This window comes from Ursus maritimus, unplaced genomic scaffold (assembly GCF_017311325.1).
Source record: "Ursus maritimus isolate PB19 unplaced genomic scaffold, ASM1731132v1 scaffold_11, whole genome shotgun sequence".
Taxonomy (NCBI): Eukaryota; Metazoa; Chordata; class Mammalia; order Carnivora; family Ursidae; genus Ursus; species Ursus maritimus.
The window spans coordinates 7,830,732-7,839,332 of NW_024423453.1; the positions used below are offsets into that span (position 1 = coordinate 7,830,732).

An 8,601-nucleotide genomic window follows, 5' to 3' on the forward strand; every position below is an offset into this window, starting at 1 on the left:
CTTCTGATGAACTCTGATGGGAGTTTCCAAGGCAATGATTGCTTTGAGAATTGGAAATCTGTAAGACATCCTTTATAATTGGTGCCAGTAACATTTAGTGTCTTTCTTGTTTCATGATCAGTCCTTCTCCAAGATTTGTAGGTATTGGTGTCAGTGCATTTATGGCAGCAAACCAGCGTTCCTTAATTGTTTGCTGTAGAGACTTAGCTCGTGTATGGTAATGATGAAATACTTATAATGAGTCAGGCATGATGCTAAGCTAGGTACAGTTTTCACAACGGTCCCATGAAGGAGGTATTGTTATTCACATTTTCCAGATGAGAAAAGTGGGTTTAGAGAAACTGAACTACATGCTCAAGGTCATAGCTAGTAAATTGCAACTCGGGGATTTAAAACTTGGTCTTAATTAACGATGCCTTGTTTTAGAATCACTATTATTTATTGTCTTCCCCTTCTTATTTTCAGACATTGTGGCTATTGAGGGAGCACATCTTAGCCCTCTTGCTACTTTGAGCTATCTGTAACCATTCTCATGAAATTCTCCTTTAGGTGTCCTTTACCTTGACAATAACTGTAGGAGAGTTGAAGTAATTTTCATTACTCTTGTTCTTCAAATGAGAATAACTTGAATTCCATGTTTGCTTCTGTATTCTCTAAGAGATCATTTCTCTAGTGTCATGGTTGCTGAGAGGAGAGATTAAAGCCCTCATTTAGCTTTTGGTTACCCCCGAGAACTCCTCGGTTATTCTTGCTGTGTCCATGATGGTCCTGAGAAGAATAATTCTAAGAATGAGTTGGGTAAATGAAGAGTCTTCTTGAGGAGGCATACACGTACAAACAAACAAAGAAACAATAGGCTTATATTTTCAAGTTCTTCAGTGCTTCTGATATTAATTCCATTCTTTGTTTATGGTTGTGAAGATAACTTATATTTTGAATTTTCATGTTATGCGAAGTATTTGAGTTCCCAAAGAGGATAATTTCCTTTAGACAGTGAAGGGATGGGAGAGCAAGGCAATAAAATAATATCACAATACATTGATATAATTGGTTTATAGAGTTTTTAATTTTTAAAAATTTACTTACAGTAAAGCTCCCTTTATACCATTTTATGAGTTTGGGCCAATACTTAAGTTGTGTATCTGCTACCACAGCCTAGGTACAGAACAGCTCTAGCTCCCTGAAGCATTCCCTCATGTCAGTTCCACTGTAGTCAAACAGATCTTCCCTCCTCCAGCCCCTGGCAGCCACTGGCCTGTCGTCTGTCCCTATATCTTTGCCTTTTCCAGAATGCCATATAAATGGAATTATCTAAGTAATAGCATTTTGAAAGTGACTTTTTCCTTTCAGCATAATACTCTAAATATCCATCTAATTCCTGTGTGTGTTAATATTTTGTTCCTTATTATTATGGAGCCATATTCCCTTGTACCACTGTTTAGCCATTCAGATGAAGGACATTTGGGTTGTTTCCAGATTGCAGCAATTATGAATAAAGTTGGCTGTTAAACATTTGTGTATAGGTTTTGTGTGAACATAAAGTTTTAATTTCTTGTGGGTGTATAACCTAGAAATAGGATTACTGGCTCATATGTAAGTGTAGATTAACTTTATATAAACTGCCAAACCGTTTTCCAAAGTGGTTGTACTGTTTTTGCATTCCTCCCAACAGTGAGAGTTCCTATTGCTCCGCATCCTTGTCAGCATTTGGTGTTATCATTTTTTTGTTTTAGTCATTCTAATAGGTATGTAGAGGTATCACATTGTAATTTTAATTTGTATTTCTCTAATGACTAATGTTGTTGAACACTTTTCATGTGCTTAGTTGCCATCCTTACTTTCTGGATCGAGCCCCACATTGGGCTTCCTGCTCAGCGGGAAGCCTGCTTCTCCCTCTCCCACTCCCCCTGCTTGTGTTTCCTCTCTCACTGCCTCTCTCTCTGTCAAATAAATAAATAAAATCTTTAAAAAAAAATTTCTTGGGATGCCTGGGTGGCTCAGTCAGTTAAGCGTCTGCCTTTGGCTCAGGTCATGATCCCAGGGTCCTGGGATTGAGGCCCACATCAGGACCTCTCCTCAGTGGGGAGCCTGCTTTCCCTTTGCGTGCCATTCCCCCTGCTTGTGTGCCCCCTCTCTCTCTCTCTCTGACAAATAAATAAATATAATCTTAAAAAAGAAAAAAAATTTCTTAATTAGTTATATTCAATATATATTCAATTGGGCAATGAAATGAAAAATAAATTGGGACTTTAAGCTTCATTCAGTGTAAGTTTGTAGAACATTAGCATTTCATATTTTTTAAGGAGTTATTAAAAAAAGTTATTTTAAGGGTAGATTATGGTATATTACAGAGCTTATTGGAGGGTGCCTGGCTGGTGCAGTCAGTAAGCATGAAACTCTTTTTTTTTTTTTTAAAGATTTTATTTATTAATCTGACACAGAGAGACAGCCAGCGAGAGAGGGAACACAAGCAGGGGGAGTGGGAGAGGAAGAAACAGGCTCATAGCAGAGGAGCCTGATGTGGGGCTCGATCCCAGAATGCTGGGATCATGCCCTGAGCCGAAGGCAGACGCTTAACGACTGCGCCACCCAGGCGCCCCGAGCATGAAACTCTTGATCTCAGGGTCATGAGCTCAGGCCCCACATGGGGTGTAGAACTTACTTAAAAAAAAAAAAAGGAGGGTGCCTGGGTGTCTCAGTTGGTTAGATGTCTGCCTTTGGTTTGGGTCATGATCCCTGGGTCTTGGGGTCAGGCTCCCTGCTCCTCGGGGAGTCTGCTTCTCCCTCTCCCTCTGCCACCTCCTCCCACCACTCCTCCCCTGCTCAGGCTCTCTCTCTCAAATAAATAAATAAATAAGATTTTTTTTTTTTTTTTAAAGGAGCTGACTATCTGTTCCTAGTGACAGATACGGCCTTGAGTTCAGTAGTCTGCAAACCTAGGTTTTTGTTTTGTTTTGTTTTTTTTAAGATTTATTTATTTGTTAGAGAGAAAGTTAAATTAGTAAATAAGCATTTCAGAGGGAATATTTTCCCACTTAAATCTTTATCAATCACTATATGAAAACACTGAATACACTTTGCCTGACTTTCAGTTGCTCAGTAGTCCTGGATTTGGGTTCTGCCACTGGAGTGTGGAGGGGTACACAGTATTACCCTTAGACACACGCAGATTCCCTGGCCTGCAGTGGCTCCCACTCTGGGCCTCCTCTGACGATACCCTTTCCTACCGAGTGAGGAGTAAGTTGGGCCAGGGAACTTGCTCACACTGAATCAGCACTTTGTCTTTGAAACTATGCTCTGGGTAACCAGGAACCAGAATTTTCTGTTCCAGTGAACTCAAGTCTGCTTCCCGGGCTGGAACCAGCCTTTCCTTCCAGTCTATTCTCAAGAGAGGTCAGTGACTGAGAGGTCAGTTTGTGCACCCCCAGCCCAAGTATTTCGTGTGCAGGGTAGGTAGACAGAGCTTGATAATGAAGGCTGGAGTATCCATGTGTCCTGTGCAAAGTCTGGTTTAGTCATTTACAGGCTGTGTGACTTTAGGCAAACTACTAAACCTCTTTGTGCCTCGTTTCTTCACTTATGAAGTGAGGATCATAGCAGTATCCATTGCATAAAATTTGTTTAAGAATTAAATAGTGTAGTGAATACAGTGCACAATGCGTTTTGGTTAATGCTTGGCATTTACTAAATATTACATAATTTTAGGTATTGTTGTTATACAAGAAATGCTTAATATCAGCCCCTTCCCTTTTCCCAGGACAGTGCTAGAAGCAGACATAAAAGTCATTTGCTGAGAAGTAGATGTATAAGTCAGAAGTCAGGCTTGTATAGTTGCCCTGTTGCTCTTTGAGTGAATAAATTATTCTGAGTAATTCTGAGTAAATAAATTATTTAATTTTGCTGAGCCTTACTTTTGTAATCTATAAAATTGCAATAATAATCATTCTGTCTTATAGGCCCATTATTAAACTCTAATCTAAATAAACCTTATTCCAAACCCAAACTCTGCAATCCCCTACCCCCAAAGCAACCACTTCTTATGTATTCCTTCTAGAAATATTCGGTGTTTATAGAAAAATTCATCTGTGTACATACCTCTCTCCCCTCTTGTTTGCATAAATGTGATACTACTATACACATTGCTTTGTACTCTGCTTCTTTCATAAAAATTTATTTTGGTCATCACTCCATTTTGGTACGTACACTTCATTTTTTATTCAGCTACATATCATTTCATTAAATGAATGTATCATAATTCATTTCAGTCTTTCTCTATGATTGGACGTTGAGGTTGTTTCTGGCATTATGCAACAGCAAAATCTTGAACATTGTGTTTAAGGATAATGTGTTTTTGAACACATGTATTGGTAGATAAATTCCCAGAAGTAAAATGGTTGGTAAAAGGCAATTTTTTACCTCCTCTCACTTCTGAGTACTATATTCAAGAAAGTAGAAACAATTGCCAACCAAGCTTTATATTTTGTAAATCCTTTTTTGTTTCCTCCACCTTTAACTGTTACATGCTTAAATGTCAACATATTAGGAAAAGAGCTCTCATCATCTTGTGATGAGTCATATGGATTATACATACTTTGGCTGAAAACTCTAACTCCATTCTTTTCTTAGATCACTTTATTTATTTTTAGTATTATATATGTATATATAATATATATTTGTACATTATAATGTATAGTATATACATTATATATAATATATATGTATAGTATATATACTATACATATATATTTATTTGTCTATTTTATGTAACCTCCATATCCAGCATGGGGTTCGAATTTACAATCCTGAGATCCAGAGTCCTTTGCTCTACCGACTGAGCCAGCCAGGTGCCCCTTTAGGCCACTTTAGATTATTAAGCTCCAGAGTGTTATTTTTTTAAAGATTTTATTATTTTATTTATTTATTTGAGAGAGAGAAAGAGAGAGAGTGCACACTGCACACGAGCACCAGTGAGGGGAGGGGCAGACAGAGAGAATCTCTAGCAGACTCTGTGCTGAGCTCAGAGCCCAATGTGGGGCTTAATCTTACAATCCTGAGATCATGACCTGAGCTGAAGGCAGACGCTTAATCAACTGAGCCACCAGGTGCCCCTCTTGACAGTCATTTAAAGACTAATATCTATAATAGCCTGGAAAGTAGATAATCTGTATTTTAGACTTCAGATTAGGTAAGTGGATGCACAAAGAGTATGTGCTCAGGATTATCTAGCAAACGAATGACAGTCTGAACAAGGACCTGGTTAGTAATTATTTGCTTTTAAGGAGTGGAACTTTATTGCCTTTCAAACAAGAGAGCTATTGACAATCACATTTTCTATTTTAACTATCCCTTTATGGAAGATATATTAACAAAGTAACTTTCCTTTACATTTTCATTGGAAATTTTAAAAGGTTCCTCTTAAAATGAAAAACGAAATTTAGAAGTTTAGGTGTCAGGGGCACTTGGATGGCTCAGTCAGTTAAGCATCTGCCTTCAGCTCAGGTCATGATCCCAGGGTCCTGGGATCAAGCCCCAAATAGGGCTCCTTGCTCAGTGGGGAGTCTGCTTCTCCCCCTCCCTCTGCTCATTCTCTCTTTCACTCTCTCTCTCTCTCAAAATAATAAATAAAATCTTAAAAAAGAAGAAGTTTAGGTGTTGCCTGGAATATACCCCTATGTGGTCATTGTAAGAGATAATTTCCTCAGATTTTTTAAAAGGTAAACCATGATTATAGAAGTTATGGTTCATTTGGAAAATTCTTCATAAAAGGACTTTAGATTTACCCCTACTCTCAAGATTGTTACAGTCCTCTACAAGGTGAAGTCAAGCAGTGTGCACAGCTTCCTACAGTGCAGGTAGAATATGGTGAATACAATCATAGAGGACAGGCATGACTGGAGTAGGCATCCAACTCTTGATTTCGGCTATGGTCACGGTCTCAGGATTGTGGAATCTAGCCCTGTGTGGGCTTGAGCTCAGTGGGGAGTCTGCTTGGGGTTCTCTCTCACCCTCTCCCTTTGCCCCTTCCCACTGCAGTCTCTCTCCCTCTCTCAAATAAGTGAATAAATCTTTAAAAAACATAATGGAGTACAAAACACCATAAGAGGACGGATAAAAGATGTTTATTTTGGTTGGAGGAAATCATATTAGGTTTAGTGAAGCAGTTGAAATTTGTGATGTATATTGAAGAATGGATTTAACTTTGACAGGTAGAGATTGGATAAAAAGCATTTGAGATTTAGAATGAGTGCATGAAGAGACACATAGAAATTGGAAAAAATTGAAAAGTAGGCAGGATGATTAGTAATCAAAACTGACTGGCTGCAGAGTAGGAGACAAGGAGTGATTAGTGAAAGATAAAATTGGAAAGATAATTGGTATATCATAAAGAGTATTTAATTTGCTAGAGTTTGGTCTTCACTCTGTAGAAAGTGAATACCCCTGCTAGGGTTTGGCTCTTTCATCATTGTCATCATCATCATCATCACCTAATCATGGATAAGCCGTATTTTCACAGTCTTTCTTTCTTTCTTTCTTTCTTTCTTTCTTTCTTTCTTTCTTTCTTTCTTTCTTTCTTTCTTTCTTTTAAAGATTTATTTATTTATTTGAGAGAGAGGGAGAGCAGGGGGGAAGGATAGAGGAAGAGGGAGAGAATCTAAAGCAGACTCCACACCAAGCGTGGAGCCCGATGTGGGGCTCGATCTCATGACCCTGAGATCATGACCTAAGTTGGACGCTCAACCAACTTCGCCAGCAGGTGCCCCATATTTTCACAGTCTGAACTAAAATGTGAATAAAATAACTTTAGGAGTGTTGTATGAAAGGAGAGAAGGTTAGCACTTCCCTTGACAAGGATGGAAGAGGCCCTTGGGCCTGACAACATGCATACAGTTAAGGCATTGCCACCTACTTCGTGGCATCTAACCAACGGTTTTTACTATATGGTGGCTAACTAACATAATAAAAAAAATAACTTTAGGAAACATTGCTATTTTCATAAATCCTATAACATAAAATCCAAGAAAAACAGTATGTTTACATTCTGCATAAGTAACCTCATGCTAGGCTTCTTTAGAATCTCCCTGTCTTCCTATCAGATTGCTTCCCTTAGGTCCCAACTAAATAGAAATTCTGGAGCTGTCATTCACATAAAATTTAGTTGAAAGAATAATTTATTTCAAAGGCTGAACAATAATAGATTTAACGTCATAGCTCTGAGATCCTTTTGTGCAAATGTAACTTGTAGAACACTCGGAAGTAAAGGAACATTTAAATAGATTTGATTATCTGGTTTGGCTTATTTGAGCACCAGGATCTTGACTAATATCCAGGTGTTAGACCAGGTATCTTTTTATAACAATGCTTGGAAGAGGTGTGTTTTGTTTGTTTGTTTTTAAGTAAGCTCTACACCCAATAAGGGGCTTGAATCATCACCCCCAGATTGAGTCCTGTGCTCTACCACCTGAGCCAGCCCCAGGTTTTTTAATGTAGGGCTTATGAAGATAATAAACAATTCACAGGGAATAATGGAACTCACAATGTAGAATGAGAATTACATACATTTAAAGATACTCTCAGGGTGCCTGGCTGGCTCACTCTTGATCTTGGAGTCATGAGTTTAAGCTCCACATTGGGGGTAGAGATTACTAAAAACAAATAAATAAACTTAAAAAAAAAAGATACAATAATTAAACACATCTGCAGTTATTAATACTACCCGGTAGGGCTTTGATAGGAAATTCTATGCTTCTCACTAGGATGTCTCAGTCCTCAGTCCAGATGCAGCCTGATTACATTCTGAATTCTTAAAAGATTATTTATTTATTTATTCGACAGAGATAGAGACAGCCAGCAAGAGAGGGAACACAAGCAGGGGGAGTGGGAAAGGAAGAAGCAGGCTCATAGCGGAGGAGCCTGATGTGGGGCTCGATCCCACAACGCCGGGATCACGCCCTGAGCCGAAGGCAGACGCTTAACCGCTGTGCCACCCAGGCGCCCCTACATTCTGAATTCTATATTCTTTCTCAGAATTGTCTGTGTCACATTGATAACTTCCTTGTTTTAGGGCCATTGTCATTATTTCCATATTAATCTTATTCGATGCTAATGAGATTTAATTTTAAAATTAATTTTAAAATTAATTTAAATGTTAATGATTTTTAAAGTACTGAGTTTTATAATCTGATTTCTGGGGTGTTTTGCTTCTGCCATTTTACTCTGCAAACTTTCTGCCGTGATATCCCTATTAACTTGATAATGATATCTAATCTGTGTCATCTGTCTTAAATATGTGTATTTGGTCATGACCACTATTTGGTGAGTTGTAGGTGATGGAAGGGATATTTTAAGTTATAGCTTACTACTAGGCCATTTCCTTCTTTCTTTCTTTCTTTTTTTTTTTTAAGTAGATCCATGCCCAGCATGGAGCCCAGGGCAGGGCTTGAACTCATAACCTTAAGATCAAGAGTCGGACATTTAACTGACTGAACCAACCAGCTGCCCCACTATTAGGTCACTTCTTTCTTTCTTTCTTTCTTCCTTCCTTCCTTTCTTTCTTTCTTTCTTTCTTTCTTTCTTTCTTTCTTTCTTCCTTTCTTTCTCTTT

General features: G+C 38.3%; 1 non-coding gene across 1 annotated transcript; it reads left to right on the forward strand.

The window, feature by feature from the left end:
- Nucleotides 1–6,807: 6,807 nt before the first annotated feature.
- Nucleotides 6,808–6,933, forward strand: LOC121101944. Its single transcript, XR_005833979.1, has one exon. It is a non-coding gene; the product is annotated as a U6atac minor spliceosomal RNA (small nuclear RNA).
- The last annotated feature ends 1,668 nt before the right edge of the window (nt 6,934–8,601 follow it).